General features: G+C 36.6%; 2 pseudogenes; both read right to left on the reverse strand.

Moving 5' to 3' along the window:
* Positions 1-2,558: 2,558 nt before the first annotated feature.
* Positions 2,559-3,156, reverse strand: LOC113925204 (annotated as a pseudogene).
* Positions 3,157-16,847: 13,691 nt separating this feature from the next.
* Positions 16,848-17,004, reverse strand: LOC113926014 (annotated as a pseudogene).
* Between the last annotated feature and the right edge of the window lie 4,852 nt (positions 17,005-21,856).

Here is a 21,856-nt window from a genome sequence, read left to right on the forward strand (position 1 = left end):
AACATGCAGATCAATAAAGGACTAGCCCAGAAATTTTTAAAACTCAACGTTATTGTTGCTATGCTTCTACTGGCATAAGGAAATACAAAAGACAACATTTTCTTCCTAGTGTTGTCTCACCTTCTTTTACTTTTTTTTAAGATTTTATTTATTTGTTTGACAGAGAGAGACACAGCGAGAGAGAGAACACAAGCAGGGGGAGTGGGAGAGGCAGGTTTCCCGCGGAGCAGGGAGCCTGATGCGGGGCTCGATCCCAGGACCCTGGGATCATGACTGGAGCTGAAAGCAGATGCCCAACCAACTGAGCCACCCAGGCGCCCCTCACCTTCTCCTTTGACATACCCACTGATTGCCACTGAGTTCAAAGTGTTCCTACAAAACTTCAAAAGTAGAGGAAATTAAAATCCTATTTTTTCTCAAAAAATATTTGTTTTAAATCAAAGTAAATACTTTCAGTAATATAAATATAAATACCATAGTTCCTTGTCTGCGGCTATGCTTTTAGAGAAGATAAATTTATACAAAATCAGTATGGATTCTCTATACCCAATGACAAATGAAATATCTGACCATATTTTTCCATGTAGAATAAGGCCTTTTGAATATTGTGGATATATTTATTATCAATTAACATTACAAAATATCAGATGTATTCTATCAGTATGGTAGAAACACAAAATTGTAATCTTGCTGTATAAATTCTGTCAATTCTTTCTATGGTTGAGAGATCACTAAAATGAGTGAACTTGGATTTTTCTCAGTATTTTTATAACCTAAAGGTCTCCATACCCTTCTGTTAATTCTTGTTTCCTAGTTCTTTGAAACTGAAATTCTAGCTGCATGTGAAACATATCAAGGCAGTTATTAATAAAAGCAATTAGACCAGGGGTGCCTGGGTGGCTCAGTTGGTTGACTCTTGATTTTGGCTCAGGTCATGATCTCAGGGTCCAGAGATGGAGCCCTGCAGCAGGCTCCCTGCTCAGTGGGGAGTCTGCTTGAGATTCTCTCCCTCTCTCTCTCTTTCTCTCTCTCCCTCTGCCCCTCCCCCTGCTCACATGGGCACACTCTTCCCTTCTCTCTCTAATAAATAAATAAAACTTTTAAAAAAAAATCAGACCAAAAAATATGTTTTCCTTCTTTTACTCCCCAATGTCCTTTGGGGACCTGATTCCTTTGTTTATAGATTTTTTTTTTAAAGATTTTATTTATTTATTTGAGGAAGAATGAGAGACAGAGAGCACGAGAGGGAAGAGGGTCAGAGGGAGAAGCAGACTCCCCGCTGAGCAGGGAGCCCGATGTGGGACTCGATCCCTGGACTCCAGGATCATGACCTGAGCCGAAGGCAGTTGCTTAACTGACTGAGCCACCCAGGCACCCCCTTTGTTTATAGATAAAATAAAGTGGAACTATTAGGTCCCCACCTTTTCCTAACTAGAGAACCGGCGCTTCAATTACTGCATTAAAGCAAATTTTTTTTGTCTCAAAAAAAAAAAGGCAATGATAACATTTTAATTAATAATAAAACCATTTAGTTTTCAAAACAAGCTCTCTAAAAACTGTACCTTAATATCCCTTAGACATAACTATTGACTGCTTCTCTCTACACACATTTTTACTCTGATAATCTCAGAATTGCCAGTGATAACAGAAGATCTTGCTCTAACAAAATTATAGTTGATACTTAGTGTACTCCATCAACAATAAATGAACTAGAAAGATAAATCCAAAGAGGCATAAAACACTTTTCTTTCAACACACAAAAAAAATCAATACTAATCTGATCTGGTCAAGAAGTAAAAGCCCATGTTATTTATCATTCAACCCTCTTTTCAAATTTAGCCTTTCCAGGTGTAAGGTTTTTGACACTGCCATTTGATGATTATGTTCAGTGAGAAGAAAGAAGAATGACACATCGGACAAGTTCATTCCCAAACTAGTAATTTTTAAAACTAACTCGATTTTAAAGAAAATTCAATTTAATAAAAAAGTCTCCTAGAATATCCACCACATGCATTGTCAGTAATATTCTTCCTCTCCAGATTTTTGATTCGTTGATGTAAACATTGACTAAACAACTACTGTGTGCTAATGTGATTATAGGTGCCAGAGTTACAGCAGTGAATTAAACAATTCCATGTTCCCACAGAGCTTATTATCTTGATGCTTTTTGGTCCTGACCATTTAAGAGACCGGAATGCCCCCATCCTTGAATCCCTCTTTCCTACTGCTAAAAATGCCATGTTAGTGTTCTTAGATTCTTATTCTGGAATTTTGAACATTTTTTTTCCCCTCAGTTCAAGTTTAATAGAAACAACAAAAGACAAAAAGTGATGCCCTACTACTGTACATAACAGTTGGCCTGCCCCATAACAGCTCAGGCCCTTCTCTCCAGAGGAAGGATGGCTGGCCTCCCCAACCCCTGCAGGAAAGGCCTGTCCTGTCCCCATACCACATCTGCACAGAGTCTAAAGTCTTATGTTCTAAGCAGGACAACAGTACAAAAGAGATTTTGTTTTCATGGCCACCCACTGCAGCCCAGCCCTAAAATGACCCGGCACTCACTTCTGCTTACAGAAATATTCTTTGCTTTTCTGGACATCAGGCTTGATGGTATCACTGCCAGGCTTCCAGCCAGCTGGGCACACTTCCCCACGCTTGTCAGGAAACTGGAAGGCCTGAACCAGTCGCAGAGTCATCCACAGAGCGGCCGACAGGAAGGTCATCTACCGTGATCTGCCTAAGGATACCTTTATCATCAATGATAAAGAGGCCCCTGAACGAGATGCCTTCATCAGCCTTTAAGACTCCATAGTCCGGAGTAATGGTAGGCTTGGGGTCTGATACCAAGGGAATGGTCCTGGGTCCCAGTCCTCCCTGGTTCTTGGGTGTGTTGATCCACGCCAGGTGACAGAAATGAGAATCCACAGAAGCACCGATCACTTGACAGTTGAGTTTCTTAAATTCTTCTGCCCTGTCACTGAAAGCAATGATCTCCGTGGGGCACACAAAGGTGAAGTCAAGAGGATAAAATCAGAATACAATGTATTCTCCTTTGTAGTCAGATAGGCTGAGGTCTTTGAACTGGCCATCTGGCCTAACAGCTGTGGCTTTGAAGTTGGGGGCAGGATGCCCAATTTTGGCATTTCCTGAAGACATCTTGTTATCGGAGCTCTGAGAAGAAAAACACCAAAGACAAGGCAGGAAGAAGACCTGGAATTTTGAACATGCTGAAAACACATCAGTCAGTTTCACCACAAAGCCCTAGATTTCAAATTACATTTATTTTTCAATGCTGGTGAAGCATCTTTTACTTATTTCTAGTCAACTTTGTATTGTATTCCAATAAATTGTTATGTAAACATTTCCAGGCTTCTCTAATTCCCATCCTTATGCAATCCTACCTTCATCAACAGATGATATATCCTGCTCAGAATAAAGACTAGAAATTGGGAAGACAGGTTATTTGTGCCTTCTTCAATTTCTTTCAGCAAAGTCTTAGCTTTGATTTGCACAGATCTTTTACTTCCTTGGTTAAATTTATTCCTAATATTTTATTGTTTTTGATGCTATTGTGATCAGGATAGTTTATTCCTTCTTTTGGTGCCTCATAATTAGCATAAGGGAATGCTACTGATTTCTGTGGGTTGATTTTATAACCTGCCACATTGATTCATCCAATGGTTTTTTGAATGATTCTGGGATTTTTTCTATTTATAAGATTAAGTTGTCAGCAAATAGTACTTTTCCCTTCCCAATTTGGATGCCTTCTCTTTGTCTTGCCTAATTCCTCTAGCTGGGATTCCAATCATATATTGAATAGAAGTGGTGAGTGGGCAACCTTGTCTTATTCCTGATCTCAGAGGAAATCTTTTTTCAATTTTTCTCCTTTAAGTATGACGTTGGCCGTCTGTTTATCATCTATCCCCTTTATTATTTTGAGATATGTTCATTCTATACCCAATCCGTTAGGAGTTTTTATTATGAAAGTATGTTGCATGTTGTTGTGCAATGTTTTTTCTACATCTTTTGAGATAATTTTGTGATTTTTATTTTTTGTTTTATTGATGTGATGAGTTACATTTATTGATTTGTGGGTGCTGAGTCCTCCCTGCATCCCAGAGATAACCCCCCTTGGTCACGTTGTATAATCCTTTCAATGTGTTCTTGAATCCAGTTCACTACAATTTTATTGAGAATTTTTGCTTTATTTATTAGGAATATTGGTCTATAGTTTTCTTGCGGTATCCTTATCTGGTTTTAATATCAAGGTAATACTGGCTTTGTAGAATGAGTTTGGAAGTGGTACCTCTTCTGTGATCTTTTCTAAAAGAGATTGAGGAGGATTGGTGTTAATTTTTCTTTGAATGCCTCATAGAATTCTCTAGTGAAGCCATCTGACCATATAGTTTTCTATCTTGAGAGTTTTTTGATTACTGACAATCTTTTTACTCATTACTGGTTTGTTCAGATTTTTTATTTCTTCCTGATTCATTCTTGGCCAGTTGTGTGTTTCCAGAAATGTATCAGTTTCTTTTAGATCACATAATTTGTTGGCATGTAACTTTACATAGTAGTCTCTTATGATTTTCTGTATTTCTATAATATCTGTTGCAATGTCTCTTTTATCTCTAATTTTATGCATATGAGTCTTTTTTTAGTCTGGTTAAAGATTTATCGATTTTGTCTGTCTTTTCAAAGAATTATCTTTTGGTTTTGTTTATTCTATTGTTTTTCTAATCCATATTTATTTCTGTTCTGATTTTTATTATTTTCTTCCTCCTACTAACTTTAGGCTTAATTTGTTCTTCTTTTTCTAGTTCCTTGAAGTGTAAAGTTAGGTTGCTTATTTGAGATCTTTTTAATTTCCTAACATATGTGCTTATTGCTATAAACTTTCCTCTCAGAACTGCTCTTACTGCATCTCCCAAATTTGGTATGTTGTATTTTCATTTTCATTTGTTTCAAGATACTTTATTTACCTTTTGATTTCTTCTTTGATCTGTTTGATTTATTTTTTGATCCATTGATCAAGTGTGTTATTTCCCACATATTTGCAAATATACTCATTTTCCTCTTGTTGATTTTTAATTTCATGCCACTGTGGTCAAAGACAATTGGTATGATTTCAGTCTTCTTAAATTTGCTAAGATTAGTTTTGTGGCCTGTTAAATAATGATCTATCCTGGAGAATGTTGCGTGTGCATTTGAGAAGGATGTGTATTCATTCAGTTGCTACTGGATGGAATTTATACATACACATTCCTGTTAAGTCCACTTTTCAAAAGTGTGGTTCAATTCCAGTATTTCCTTGTTGATTTTCTGTCTGGACAATCTATCCATTGTTCATAGTAGAGTGCTGAAGTCCCCTATTATTATTGTATTTCCCCTATTTCTCCCTTAAGATCTATTAGTATTTGATCCATATGTTTTAGTGATCAGATGTTGGGAACATATATGACTGTTACATCTTCTTGGTGTATTGAACCCTTTATCATTACATAATGACCTTCTTTGTTTCTTGTTACCATTTTTGACTTGAAGTTTATTTTGTCTAAATATAGCTATACCTGCTTTCCTTTGATTACCAAGTGCTTGGAGTATCATATTCCACCCTTTACTTTGAGTCTATTTTTTTTTTTTTTTTTTTTGGAGTTGAGTCTTCTGAAGGTAGTATGTAATTAGGCCTGTTTTTCAATCTATACAACCACTCTATGCCTTTGGATCAGTGAGTTCATTTATGTTTAGGGTGATAATTGATATATGAGGACTTACTACCAACATTTTATCTTTTGTTTTCTGGTTGTCTTGTACCTCCACTGTTTCTTTTTCTTTTTGCCCTGTTTATCCTTTTAGATTGGTGGTTTTCTATGATGATTTTTTTCAGTTTCCCCTTTCTTGTGTTTTGTCTCTTTGCTGTAGGTTTTTGTTTTGTGGATATCAAGAGGTTAATATAAAATGTTTCATAGATCAAATAGTCCCTTTTCTGCTGATAGCAACTTATCTTTATTTGCCTATATAGGTCTCATCATTTTCCTCCTCCCCTTTTATATTTTTGTTGTCACAAACCATCCTTTTTTATGCTGTGAGTTTCTTACCAAACTGGAGTAGCTATAGTTATTTTTAATGCTTTTTCCCCCTTTAATCTTAATGCTGTAATTGTTTAACACCCTGTTCTAAAGGAGTTACAGTTTTCCAGTTCTGTTTGTTTATCACATTACTCAAAATCTTGTGTCATTTGGGGCTTTTGTTTTTTCTGGTAGACGAGCTCCTTTCAACATTTTTTGTAAGACAGGTCTAGTGGTGGTAAACTCCCTCAGCTTTTGTTTGTCTAAGAAAACTTTAATTTCTTGTTCATATCTGAAGAATAACTTAGCTTGATAGGGTACTTTTTGCTGCCAATTCTTATCTTTCAGTACTTTGAATACATCATTGTACTCTCTTCTTCTGGCCTACAGAGCTCTACTGAGAAATCTGCTGATAGTTTAATGGGAATTTCTTGGTAGGTTTTCTTTTCTTTTCTTTTTTTTTTTTTTTTTAATCCTGACTGCCTTTAGGATTCTCTTTATCATTGACTTTGGACAGATTTATTATAATGTACCTTGGAGAGGGTCTTTACATTGTGATAGTAAGTGATCTACTGGCTTCATGGACTTGTATGTCTAGTTCTTTCCCCAGGTTTCAGAAGTTCTCGGTTGTTATTTCTTTAATAACCTAACCCTTTCTCCTTCTGGTATACCCATTATTTGTATGTAGGCTCTCATAATGGAGTCTGATAGCTCTTGTAGGATTGCTTCACTTTTTAAAATATTAGTTCTCTCTCCTTTTACACCTGAATCATTTCTAGATTTCTATCCTATACTTCATTTATTTTTGTCTCTTCCATCTGATCTTCTCTATTCCCAGTGTTTTCTAATGTGTTATTCATCTCACTGAGTTCTTCAGCTCCAAAATTTCTGTTTGGTTCTTTTTCATAATTTCAGTCTCTTTGGTAAAGTACTCCTTCTTTACATGTATTTTATTCCTGAATTTTCCTGTAGCTCATTGAATGTCTTTATAAAAGCTATTTTTGAATTCTCAGATCCCAACCTTACTTGGTTGGAGTTGGGTTGCTGGAGAATTGTTATTTTATTTTTGTGATATTACCATTTTCCATGGTGTTTGATGATGTACCTCTGACAGTGCATTTGAAGTAATAAACACCCTCTTTATTAAGGTGAAGTTTTATTTACTTTGAGTTTAACAGTTCAGTAGGGTCGGAATTAGAGGCCTTTCTTTTGTTTTCCAGCAGGTGATGCTATAGCACAAGTTTTTGGTTTCTCTAACCTGCGTTGACTGGTGGTTCTGTTTGGGAGTGGGCTCTGTCTATCCTCTACCCCCTCTGCCAGAGGGCTCACTGGTTGCTGTTGCTTGTGCCTTTGAGGTTACAGGTGCTGCTGCCACTTCTCCCCTGGTTCCTGTGCTGTTCCTTCAGTTCCACCACATCCATGAGGTGCAATCCAGCCACCTTCAGATATACAGATGTATAGACCTTCCCAGTGGCCTAGTGAGCTATATGGAGGAAATTTTGTTAGGTTATGAATGTTTTGTTGGTTGTAAATTGAAAAGGAGAGACAAAGGGAAGGACTCATGCTGTCATGATGCTGATGTCACTCCTCATTCTTCCTTCTTAATCGATTGGTTTGTTTGGTTTTTCAGTAAAACATTCCTAGAAAAGTGATCTTTTAAGAGTTGAAACTACCTTCAGCTGGAAGAAGACTGGTTCAAGTTCTTTGTAAAGTTGTTGAGCATCTATGAATCTGTTTTTTTGATTTTCAATACATGTGATACCTCGTCTAACACGATCTTTTTGTGAAAATTGATTTGGTATACACATACACACACACATGAATACATTCTGTAAAAGGTCATAGGACATCAGGGAGGTAGTTATGTTTTAGGAAAAAGGTTGTTTGTTTGTTTTTTTTAAACTACAGGCTTTCTTTTGTTCTACGTTCTCTCTACTATCTCATCTGCTAAACTCTAAATTATTTTGTCTTATTTAATCAGATTGAATGCATTACTCACACTTGAGAAGGAATCTGATATAATCTTTAAGGCTCTCCTCAGGAAATTATAATTAAGAAAAGGGTAATTTTTGACTACAGAATTATGATTAAAATTCACATAAGGAAATTATCTTGAAATAATCTTCTGGGAGCAAAGAAGGCAAGACAATATTAACAAAGGAGTTAACTTAGCAAAGGCAGTGATAAGCATGTCAACCAAAAACTTGAGAAAATATTTGCAAATAAACTTCAATAATCTGCCTTTGAATATTCAACTGTTTGGTGCATATTTCTTTGTGAAATAGGAAGACTAAAAATGAATAAACTTGAATTAGTAATTTTGCCTAAATGGATGTAGAAGACTTTTAGTCATTACAACTTAACCTTTTAGCTAAATAAACGTGCTGTTTCCAAAGACAGAATCTAGAAAACCAATCTAAAGGATTAATTGCCCTCACTGAACCACCCTATAGGAAAGCAGTCCTGATTAATTTGAAGTGACATCATTGTTGAAGTGCTTTATGTCATCTTTCTTCCACCTTGCATGTGTATCCATAACCTAAGACTCTAGGTTGGTCTTTGGTGAAATGATTTCTTTTTAAAGATTTATATATTTCAGAGAGATAGAGAAAACAAGCAGGGGGCAGGGGAGGGGCAGAGAGAGAGGAAGAGAGAGAAAGAATCTTCAAGCAGACTCCCCACAAAGAGTGGAGCCTGACTCAGGGCTTGATCCCAGGACCCTGACATCATGACCTAAGGCAAAATCAAGAGTCGGCCACTCAACCCACTGAGCCAACCAGGCACCCTGGTGAAATGATTTTTTAAAGCACACATATAGTTAAATATATCTGTGTGTATATACACACACACAACTTTTGTAACATAATATTTGTATATGGAATACTATTTTTCCAGACCCTTTCTTTCTTTCTGCCTCAGGCTGTACAGTTGCTGTTTTCTCAAATGGTGCTTATTCCCCCTGGGTCTTTATTCTGCTAAATCCATCACCTCCTTTCCATCTCTGATAAAATGCCACATACTGCAATTTCCTTTCTTGACAACCTTATCTAAATAGAAGCCAGGACCTAAAGAACAAGTCTAATCTAGTTTTTCAGGATAATTTTTCACACAGTTAAAGACAACTGAGTTTTCTCTTTTATCTTCTGGTTCTGTGCACTGTCATCATTCCTGTAATTGTCTTCTAAATGTTTTCCAGTTTATCATTGTACCTTTTATTCGCCTGTCTAAAGCTCAAAAAAACAAACACTGCCTCTTTCATTCTTTTTTTTTTAAAGATTTTATTTATTTATTTGAGAGAGAGAATGAGATAGAGAGAGAGAGCACGAGAGGGAAGAGGGTCAGAGGGAGAAGCAGACTCCCTGCTGAGCAGGGAGCCCGACGCGGGATTCGATTCCGGGACTCCAGGATCATGACCTGAGCCGAAGGCAGTCGCTTAACCAACTGAGCCACCCAGGCGCCCCACTACCTCTTTCATTCTAAGGGTTGTGCTTTCATTAAAGGACTTCGAAATTTTTTCTAAATTTTTTGAGAGATTTTATTTATTTATTTAAGAGAGAGACAGAGATAGTGAGAAAGAACACAAGCAGGGAGGGGAGGGAGAAGCAGACTCCTCTGAGTAGGGAGCCCAAGGTAGGGCTGGATCCCAGGACCCTGGGATCATGACCTGAGCCAAAGGCAGACGCTTAACTGACTGAGCCACCCAGGTGCCCAAGGACTTTGAAATTTTATTAACATATTTGATAGCCATCTCTTACTGTTGACTCACCCTAAACTTACTAGAAATTGAAATATCTAAATTGTACGTGATGCTATTGAGCCACTTTATCCTCTTAAGTTTTGTAGTTATTTCTTGAACCCTAGAGTTGAACTCTACATTAATACATACTAAATGTGTTATATTTGGCTCATCATTTCCAAATCATTGATATAGTTCTGGTGTTGAACTCTTTAACTGATGTACTTATTTGTTGATCCTCCCTCAGAGATTTGTTCCAAAATTTCCCTAGTTAATGATAATGATTTCATTACTGTGTGTAAATTATTCTTGTCCTAGAGGTATGGTGAAACACTTGGAACAATCAGTCCTCAGAGCACAATGACCCTTCAAAAATCTACAGAGCTACAAAAGCACAATTCATAATTCAACTAACTAGATTAAGGACCCAGTCTTTCCAAGGAAACTCTGAAACAACTTTAATCAGTTAAATCAAACTGTGTTTTCTGGCCAATGTGCCTCAGTTTTGTTAGCCTGATGACAAAATGTTAAAATTGTCCTTGACCCTCTTCTCACTGATATCTACTTCGTTCTTTGTTACTAGGGCTCTCGTATATTCTCATGGCTCCAAGTACAAATTATGTGGCAATAAAGTTCAAATGTAAGACTCCAGGCCTGACTAACTCATACTCATTGTTCTGATATTCTCTTAAACGTTAATTCTCATAATAGAGGACGTCTTCATAAATGGAGAATCTTCTTTGGGAAATCACCTTCTTTAATATTTGTATGTGTGTCTCGTGGAAACTAACCTGTATCCTATCTCACCTTCCAGGCATAGCAGTGATTCAAGCCCCTACCAGTTAGACTGTCCAACTAGAATTTACTTTATAGTTACTAGCACAAACTCGGGCTAATCATCCATTTAACATGGGTCTACCATCAGTAGACTGTAGTGGCTGCAATATCAGAAATTGTGTCTGTTGCTCACCATTGAAGCACTAAGAGTAAGGCAATATCTACCCCAAAACAGGGGTACTTTCTCTTTGACAGCATCACAGCTTTTTTCAGGCTTTTATAATCAAGTACATGGACTGAGTGGCTTACAAACAACAAAAAAGTAGTTCTCACAGTTCTGAAGGCTGGGGAGTCCAAGTTAACGGTCTGCTTCCTGGCTCATAAATGGCAATCTTCTTGCTAGAACCTCACATGGTGAGAGGGGCTTAGTGCGCTCTCTGTGGCCTCCTTTATACGGGTACTACTTCTGTCCCCATTCTGTAACCACTAACCAAGCCTCATCTCCAAATACCATCACACTGGAAATTAAATTTCAACATACGAATTTGGGGGGGAACATAAAGATTCCGTGTATAGCTAGAAAGAACCTAATGTTAGGGCCTAAAATTTTTAAACACCAACACAGTTGGTAAACTTAGGGGCTAATTCTCTCACTACTATCATGACACCCAGGGAAGAGGGACATTGATTTAGGTCCATCATTTTTAAGGGACTCAGAAATCATGGGCGTATACATACACACACACAAATTATGTCCACCTGGGATCCACCAGCCAGCACTCACATGCAGTCTACATCCTTGCAGCTGTGACTTAAGTCCTGCTCAGGTCCTAAGGAATACTTCTCCATATCTCGTTCTAGATCCTCATAACAAAACACTACCTCTGAGTGTCCCAGAGACTGGCAGATGGTGTTACGGTCACTGACGTAGACAAACACTATTTTGCATTGCAGAGAGAAGTTGTGTGATGGAAGTGCTTACATAAGGTAAAAGACAAATTAATTACCTTGTCACATCCTTCCTCTCAGATAGCAAGAATGTAATAAATTCTTGCATAATGAAGTATAGTGTCAAGCATATGCTTTCTTATTTTTTTGGTGCTCCAGTTTGTGATACCGGAGTATGCACAAGTTAGCACAGTAGCGATAACAATGGCCTGCAGTGGCCAAGGAGATTTTTCCAATATTAAATAATCCATTTTATTTTTTAAATCTATGTGCATATGTGAATGTGTGTGTATTATAATTTAGACATAATGTTCATAAAGAATGTATTAGGGTTCTCTGGAGAAACAGAACCAATAGTAGATATACATGATATAGATGGATGTAGAAATGAGAAAGAACAGGGATTTGTTATAAGGAGTTACCTCATGTTATTTCAGAGACTAATTCCAATATTCACAGGGTGAATGGCAATCTGGAGACCCAGGAGAGCTGATGGTATACTTTTTGAGTCCTAAGGCTGGCTCAGGACCCAGGAAGAGCCAATGTTAAAGTCCCAGCTCGAAGGCAATCAGGCAGAAGGAAGGAATTCTCACTTATTTGGGGAAGGTCAGCCTTTTTCTTTGACTCAGGCCTTCAACTAATTGGATGAGGCCTACCCACAATAAAGAGTACAATTTGCTTTACACAGTCAACGAATTTAAGCATTAATCTCATCCAGAAACACCCTTACAGAAACACCCTGAATAATGGGTGAGCACCTTGTGGCTCAGTCAAGTTGAAAAACAAAATGAACAATCAACGTGTAATAGCATTTTTTACTTTGGTAACATGTCCACTGAACTGTAAAGGGTTTTATTTTTCTGAAAATACTTAATAAGATTTAATAAAAATGCCAAATATTAAATAAAGCATTTTTTATTTTTTAATTTTTATTTGATTTCATTTCCATATTTAATTATAATTTGCTATTCATTTTTTATACATGATTTTGAATACTTTAGTAAAATACTCTGAAAATATAACAATATCAATTTTATTAACTTCTATATTTAGTTTAATTTTTAGTTAGATTATAATCAAAATTTGAAAATGTTAAAACATAATTACATTTATTTTTAAAATTCTTTAGATAACTGAGAATGAGGACAATTAAGATTTGGGGAAAATAGAAACTATGAAAATAAATGCTAGAAAAGAAAAATTCTAAAAGCAAAAAAAAAATAAAAAATCTTTAAAAATGCAGGCCTATTATATTAAAAAAAACTAGAAATGATTAAAGTAAGCAGACATATATAAAGTATGACCTATATGAAATTTATGAAGAGAATAATACCAGGTCTTTTTTAGATGAATACTTAATTACTGTCAAAAAACCATGAGAATATAAGTGTACCTTTATGTGCACTCAAGTCCCAAGTCCTGTGGAAGAAATTTTTCACAAGAGCTGTCTGCAGATCTAATTAAGTTGTCAGACATGCCACTGCAGAGATTTTAACATCAAAATCAGAACGCCTGAGAGGAATGGAGTGGAAGATAAGGTGAACAGAAGAGCTTGAAGGCCCTAACAAAGAGACTTCTGGGTGTAAGGGCTGTAATTATAACTTAAAATACCACGTAGAAGAAATTGTACAAGGAGACTTTTACGCCTAACCTTAAAATTTATAAAGTTTTGTTTAAGTCACTTGTTTAGTGACAAGAAAAATAGCCAAAAATTTGTTGCTATGCCAAATTAACTGACTGAATTTGAGAGTAGAGCTCAGGATATTCTTGCTTGAAATACTGTGGTAGGCACATTCCTTTAAAGGGATGGGACATGAAAGTACAGCAGTAATAAGAACATGTTCATAATTTCTTACAAAGAAGTGGTCAGATTTGTACTTGAGGAACTTAATTCTAGCAACACACTTTAGAATACATTCACACAGAGTTTCTAGATAAAGCTAATTTTAAATCACTATTAAAACACCACAAAAACCTGCATGAGTGCTGTCACAACCAGGAAAAAGTATTTCACAGATCTTCAGATAAGGGGAAAGTAATTTACTCAGGTAACCACTGAGGCATTTATGTCAACCCATGCTCCTCAAAGACTGCCCTTAGGAGTAATGTAGATCTCAGCAGGAATACTAAGGCAGGCCCATTCCTGGGAGACATAAGGATCCTCTGAGGGTTGGCTTAGACTTAGGAGTCCTCCATGGCTTTCTCAAATTTTCTCAAACTTTATGGCTTTCTTAGACACTCCCACCCAAACTTCATTATTTTACTCCAGGGCAATCTTGTATCATGACCTGCTGGCTTCCAGCCTTTCTAGAATTGTCACCACTTTCTCTCATATATTTCCCCTAATAAAATTGAAACATGTTGGCATCTGCTTGATATCTGCTCCTCAAAGACCTAGACTAATACAAGGGCAGAAGCAGGTATATGGACAAGAGTATATGCAAGCAATTTTGGAAATAAAATTAACAGAAGTATTAGCAGATTTTGTGAAGCAGAAGAAAGAAGAGTCAAATGGTAATCATATTAACTGAGGTTTTGGTTCAAAAAGGGGGAAAAAGTACTTGAAAAAAATTATGAGCTCAATTTCAGAACATGTCCAGTATGAGATGTTATGGGCCCTTTGGGGAATAATGCCCAGTAGACTGTTACAAGTGTTAATCATGAACTCATAACCTAGACAAAGGCCAAACAGAGATGCGTGTTTGACAGGCATACATATTAAGAAGACTCTTTGAAAAATAGATTTTGTACTACTTACAAGCTAACAAGTTAGCCGGACGCAGTTTTACGGATTCTGCTAGAAGATATGAGATACCCAGATCAGAGACAGACAGTTTATTAATCATGAAAAATGCAGTAGCCTGGGTACCCCCTGTGCACTGTGCCACAAACCCCAGTTATCACAGAGCCACATAAGGAAAGCCAGATGATACCTGCACATATAAAGCGTTGTGTTATTGAAGATAAACCCTGAGCTTAAGAACCCAGTCTTTGATAATGAATAGTAAACATGCCTGCCCTTTCCTCTGGTGGGGGGGAGGGTAAGGAGGAAAAAATATCTTTATTTTTTAAGGTTATTTTCTATTAAAATAGCTTTGAAAAGATAGTCTAAAAAAAAAAAAGAACAGTCTATGGCTTCCTCACAAAATATGCAGAAACATTAGAGACCCAGGGATACCTGCCAAACATGAACACTAGCAAACATATCATCAAGTAACCAAACACTCTTGAAAAACTGGAATGCTGGTTAGAACATATAAGTGACATTTCCTACCTCAGATTAGAAAAAGTGGACACGTGTGTGTGTGTGTGTGTGTGTGTGCTTATGAAGATGCTTTGTTTTATTTTCTGAGCCCACACAGGTCTAGGAAGGCATATTGTTTTCCTATGGCTTCTATAACAAATTACCAGAAATTAGGTGACATAAAACAACAGAAATTTATTCTCTTTTAGTTCTGGAGGCCAGAAGTCTAAAATCAAGGTGTCACCATGACCACAGTCCCTCTGTGTGTTCTCGGGGAAATCCTTCCTTGCCCTTCCCAGCTTCTGGTGACTCCAGGCTTCCCTTGGCTTATGGTTCGTGTAACTTAAATCTCTTCCACCATTCTCACGTGGGTTTCTCCTCTGTGTGTCCTTCCCTCTTCTTTTCTCTTTATAGTATTTGTGTTTGGATTTTGAGCCCACTCCAATGCACAATGATTTCATCTCAAGATCCTTACCTTAATTATATCTGCAAGGACATTTTTCCAAATAAGATCACATTTACAGTTTCAAGGTGGACATATCATTACATGAGGGGAGGAAGTATTCATTATTCAATATACTACAGAAGTATACAGCAAAATAGGCTCTTGATAATGTTGCAGGTATGTTTTCCAAGAACCATGTCAAAAGTTAGCACTCAGGCAACATCCTGCTTCTAGTCATTATAAATATCTTTTTCTGAATTTCTATTTATTTCTTATACTTATTTAGCTTCTGGTTTTTTTAAATATCTTCCTTTAGATTATTAAAGTTTTATTTACTTGTTTTAAATTTTGGCTATGTTCCTTATGTATATCCAGAAGTAATCATATTAATATTTTCCTGCATTATAGTTTCAGGTGCCTTAAAATATTTTTTAATATGTCTTTATTTGCTTTTATGCATAAAAGACTCCCCACCAATCAGAGATTTGATGGCTGTTATCTTTTTAATTTTCTTTTACCTTTTTTAACATAGTGAGCTCTTTAATTCATCTAGAATTAAATTTGGTATCTGATATGCTGTAAGTCTCTAATAATCTTATTTTTTCACCTATCTGTTAAAGTGTTTGTTTCATCCATTAAGTTAGCTTTTTAAACTTCTTTTAATATGCCAAGTGTCGTTTTAAAATTAACTTAATTTTTATTCACACATTCATTTAAAAACTCTTAGGTGCCAAATATTTTTTAAGAAAAATTCTAAATGCTGTGATAATTGTAATAAAGAAATGTTAAAAGGTGGGGGAGGGAAATTAAAGGATCCCTCGAACTGAGAAGGTACGTGGAGACCAGAAAACTCCATGCAGTTTAGAAAGAGTTTTATTCAGGGTAACTTATTGACAGGAAGATACAGGGCAGGTGATAATCCAGAGCAAAGCAGCTATTCTCTGTAAAATCCAGACCTTAATCTGCAGATTGTATAGAGGAAGGAGATACATGGGGGTGGGGGGGGGTGAGTTATAGTGAGATCAAAGGGTTTGCATGCACCTAATTAAGCTAACCTTTAATTAGATCTGGTGGTTCCACCTATGCATCTGGAAGGGGAAATACTTTGTTATCTCTAACAGATTCATGGGAAACCAAAGCAAGGCTCCCCCTACCACAGCTTTGGTGGGCCATTTCTAAGGTATGTATACTAATGTCCAAGAGCCCTGAATACATAAGCAAATGAACATGAACAAGATGGAGGGACAAAGATACTGTTAGCACTCCTACAAAATAAATAAATAAAAATTTCTACCTTCATGGAATTAACCTTAGAATGCATGGTGACGGAAAACAATCACAGCAACAAGTTGAATATGTATAGCTTGTTACATGTTACATGGTGATAAGTTTGTTGTGGAGGGAAACCAAACTGGGAAAGGGTAAAAGAAAAGTTGGAGGGTAGAATTTTAAATAGAATTGCCAGAGAAGGTGATATTTGAACAAAAAAATAAAGGAGGAAAGGGAATGAGTACCTAAAGAAAGACTTTTTCAGGCAAAACAAACAGCAAGTACCAACTCCCTTGAAATGGAGGGTACATGAGATCTAAGAATGAGGCCGTAGTAAGAGGAACAATAGGATACAGGTCTAAGAACCATTGGGTTCAGACTCTCTAGGATTTTATAGGTTATTATTTGGGCTTTGACTTTTCCTCTTAGAAAAGCATGAGAATGGTAGAGGGATTTTAATTAGCAATAATCGCGCCTCGGATAAACCTCATTGGCTAGGATACTACCACTGCGCAAAGCTTGGTGGAGGGATTTTAAACAGAGGAGTGTCATAATTTGATTTGTACTTTAAATGAATTAAACAAAATAAAGTGAAGCCACGCAAGGGTGGTAAGCAAATGATTGCATTAATCCAGAAGAGAGATATGGTTAAAAACTAGGATTATACCATAGGAAATGGTCGTAGTCAACTTAATTCTGACTATATTTTGAAGATGAGGTCAATAAATTTGCTAAAGGACTGGATGGGTATTGGGAGAAAAAGATACCGTTGGTCAATTTCCAGCATTTAGACTTGAGTTTTTGTAAAAATGGAGTTTCACTAACAGAGAGAAGGATGCCAAATTAGCTAGAAGTTTTGAGGAGGAAATATCAGTGAAAAGAAACAAAATTCAGATGCTTATTACTCATCTAAAAAGACACTTTGAACCGATAGCTAGTTATAAGTATCTAAAATTCTGGGTAAATAAATATATTTTTATATATTGTAAATATAAATTACAGATGCAACAAACAGGAAAAGCTGATATTGCAGAATTAAGAGACAGTGGTTGAAGTAAGAATCGCAAAGAAGTGAGAAAAAATGAGATACTATTCTCAAGTGAGGCTATGAGTTGTTACCTAGGACCAAAGATACTTCACCATAGAATCAGGAAAAAGACAGAATTATGGTTACAGATGCTGATAAGTAGGTGACTATTTTTGTAGCCCCTCTTAGTTTTTTCTGTTTTCTCAGTAAGAAGAAGCTAGGTTATCAGTTGTGAATGAAGGTGTGAGGTATTAGGGATTTGAGAGAAGAAGAAAATGTATGAAATTGCTGTCTAGGAATGTAAATAAGTGAATGGACCTTGAAAATACGTATGATTCACAGGAAATACTAGGGCCAGCTTATTCACAAAACTATGACTTTTAAATGGGACTAATCACTATGGTCATCTGGTTTTCTCCAGGACGATTCAGCTCTGTAGGAGCACACAGAACTGAATTTACCAGGGCTATGGCTTGGCCAAGCTAATATAATTAAGCAAGAGGACAAAAAGAGTATATTAGCAAGGCAATGAGTCTAATAATTGGTCATGGATTTTAGGCTGGGTAGTGGGAAGAAAAAGTGAAGTGAATCTAATTTGAAGCTAAGGAAGCTTCAACTTCAGGGCTCCTTACTTGCTCTGCCTTCTCCCAAGGCCCTGGGTAGGCTGTAGCCTTGTGGTAATACCTGTGATTGTAATTAAAAATAGTAAGAAGATATTTAACCAAAATTATTTGTTTTCCCCTTTATACTTTTTTTTTTCATTTTACTCCTCCTAGCCCTTTGTTTCAATGCTGTTTGTGTCATGTAGTGTTGAATTAACATAAAGGGAAAATGAATAGAAGACACATTATTTATATAATAATTAGTGTGATATGGTATGTGTTTTGAAGTCACATTTATATAGTTTAGTATTTGTTAGCTATCCCATTATAGAAATGTTTTCTAGGAATATTCTTACCACATACCATGGGACCTGACACAAAGGTACTGGGTCAATGGCCATGCTGAGTTACAAAAGAAACATGCAGCATTTACACCTGGATAAATGTCAGTAAAGAAGGAGAAATGTGTGGAGTCAAAGTGGATGGACTAATTTAAATCCTTTAGCTTATATATTAAAGAAACGAAAGAGAGATTTCGCCACATTTGACAATTTTTAATAATCACTTAGTATTACTACTATAATCTGTGAATTTGAAATTTATTTTTATGAGCTATCAATAACAACAAAATAAATTTTGATTATCCACACTGGAGAAAATCTGAAATATCTTTCTATTCTCTCCATAGAAAATTGTATTACAATACCATTATCATAAAAAGAAGCAATTTTAGAACTTGCAACTGAAAGTGTTGAATAAAAACCACTTAAAGGTGAGTCAAATAGTTAATATCATGTTATTTTTTCTGTATTTTTTGTTATTTGTCCTATTTTTCAACTCTGTACAATTTGCAATTAGTTAATAATTTTAAATAATAAAATTTTAACTAATAACTAATAAAAAATATTTAGTTATATTTAGAATATCCAAGATTCATGTATAGCCTTAATTTTATATTTACATTCCCTATTCTTTATCCTAAGAAAAGCCCTAAAATGTGAAAGTTTAATCAGTCAAAATTAAATACCATTGCTAATAATTTTAGTCACTTATTTTCATGCCAATACAAACCAAAAGATGCTTTTGTTTTTCATATTAATAATCAGCTCTTTTTCAAGCTTTAAATTGTTAGCTTAATGGTATCAAAATGAAATAGGCAGGTACATAATCATGAAATGATCACTTTTCTAATTCCACAGGAACACAAATGAAAATTAACATTATTTTTTATAGTAACATGGGCATAACTTTTCTTCTGCTGTGCTGCACTCTTTTAAATCAGATAAGACATAGGCATCAGAATAAAGGCACAAAGAATTATTTTAGGATGATTTTTTTTTTTTGACTGGGAGGTAAAGGGCAGAATGGAAAGGAAAAATCCAGTTTTTGTGCATTTCCCCCAGGTATAATGAAGGCAGTCAGTTGTCTTAAATATTTCTTATAAAATGAGCCTCAAGTTTTCATAATAGTTCAATAAAAGAAAAAAAAAGAGCTTGTAGGAATGCAGCAAGATGCTTGACTTTTAATAGGATCCCCATATCTGATTATTTTTTCCCTGAAGTGCTATTATAGAAGTCTTCATATAGGAAAAAAAAAAGGTATAAAATAGGTAAACAAACAAATGCAGAAGATTGTAAAGAAGGAGGATCCTGATTCAGCTCGCTGCCATGGACACACCAAGGTAACAACTACGTCTGTGCAAATAAATCTGAAAATGATCTGAAGACTAGCAGAAGAGACCTTCCACAGCTAGTTGTAGAGAGAAAGCCACATCACAAAGTGTAGGAGTTGTAGAGACATGGTCAGGAAACAAACCCCTGTGTGACTAACCACAAACAGGAGAGATATTGTAAGCACAGAGGAGTGACAGGATGAAACCCCAAAATAGGCACCCACAGCCCTGGGGACTAGCAGTGGAAAGATGAGTCTCCATGATGTCTGCCTTTGAAAATTAGTGAGGCTTCACTCTAGGAGACCGAGAAGGTGATAGGAAACTGAGTTCCCACCCTTAAAGAGACAGACAGTAAATAACTCAGGTGAGATGCAGCACAGAGTAGCAGTTTGAAAAGTCCTTGGGGCATATGTGCCCCAAGGAGAAGGAGATTTATTGACGAATCTTATAATGGGTGCTGGAGATCTGCAGAAGATTTTTCCAGGAACAAAAGTACTGAAGAGTGCCATTTTTCTTGCCCTTCCTTGCCCTAGATGGTTAGATGCTTGTGGAAGCCAGTTCTAATACCCTTCATCCATCTTGCTAGCACAGTGTGCCCTGCCCCAGTGTTCCCCTGCAGACCCACCCCAACCAAACTGCCTGCATTGGCAGACATCCCTCCAAAGTAGCTCCTACCTCACCACACTTGGCAGGTAGCCCCAGCCAGTATGAGGACCACTCAAAAGTGACTCCTACACTAGAAAGGTGGGGAGATCATTCACACACCAAAGTACCTGCAGTTTCCACAGCTAGGCCTTTAACCTGGCAACACAGAGAACAAGCCCTGCCCTCCCACATCAGGATCACAGTAGCCAGCTGAGCTGAGAGCCAGCCCCAACAACCAGTATGCCCACAGTAATTGTGGTTCAGCCACAAAAGGAGAGCACATGCAGCACACACAGGGGATGCTCCTGAAGCACTGATTCTGGTGACCAGAGGGGACTGCACTCTAGTGCACCACAGACCTCTTCTACACTACTTTCAAGACCAGGAGACACAGCTGTCACACCTAAATATAGTAACAAATACAGACAGTAAAACAAAATGAGATAGAGGAATATGATCCAAATGAAAGAACAAGACAAAATCACAGAAAGAGTTGAAAGGAAACAAATATAAGCAAACTACCTGATAAAGAGTTCAAAGTAATAGTCATAAAGATACTCACCAGACTTGGGATAAGAGTGGATGAACTCAGTAAGAACTTCAAAGAAATTAAAAAGTATAAAAAAGAAGCAATCGGAGCTGAAGAATAAAATAACGATAATGAAAACTACACTAGAAGGAATCAACAGTAGATTAAAGGATAAAGAAGAATGAATCAGGGGGGCCTGGGTGGCTCAGTCAGTTAAGCCACTGACTCTTGGTTTTTGGCTCAGGTTGTGATTTCAGAGTTGTGAGATCAAGCTCCACATGGGGCTCCACACTCAAGCAGGAGTCTGCTTGGGATTTTTTCTCACCCTCTCCCTCTGCCCCTCCCCCCAGCTCATGCTCACGCATGCTTGCTCTCTTGCTCTCTCTCAAATAAATAAGTGAATCTTAAGAACATATCAGCAATCTGGAAACTAGGCTAATGGAAAGAAATCAAGCCAAACAGCAAAAGAAAACCAAGTAATAAAAATGAGAATAGGTTAAGGGAACTCTGTAACATCAAGTATAATAACATTTGCGCTAGGAAAAGAAGAAAAGGGCATAAAATTTATTTGAAAAAATAATAGGCGAAAACTTCCCTAATTTAGAGAAGGAAACACAGAGTGCCTAACAAGATGAACCCAAGAAGGTCCACATCAAGACACATAATTAAAATGGCAAAAATTAATGATAAAAAGAGAATCTTAAAGCAATCAGAGAAAAGAAAATTTATATACAAGGGAAACCTCACAAGGCTATCCACTAGTTTTTCAGCAAAAATTATACAGTCTAGAAGAAAGTAGCATCATATATTCAAAGTGCTGAAAGGAAAAAAAACCTACAACCAATAATACTCTACCTGGCAAGATTATCAATGAGAATTGAAGGATTAAATACTTTC

The sequence above is a fragment of the Zalophus californianus genome, chromosome 2, assembly GCF_009762305.2.
Source record: "Zalophus californianus isolate mZalCal1 chromosome 2, mZalCal1.pri.v2, whole genome shotgun sequence".
In the NCBI taxonomy this organism is placed as follows: domain Eukaryota; kingdom Metazoa; phylum Chordata; class Mammalia; order Carnivora; family Otariidae; genus Zalophus; species Zalophus californianus.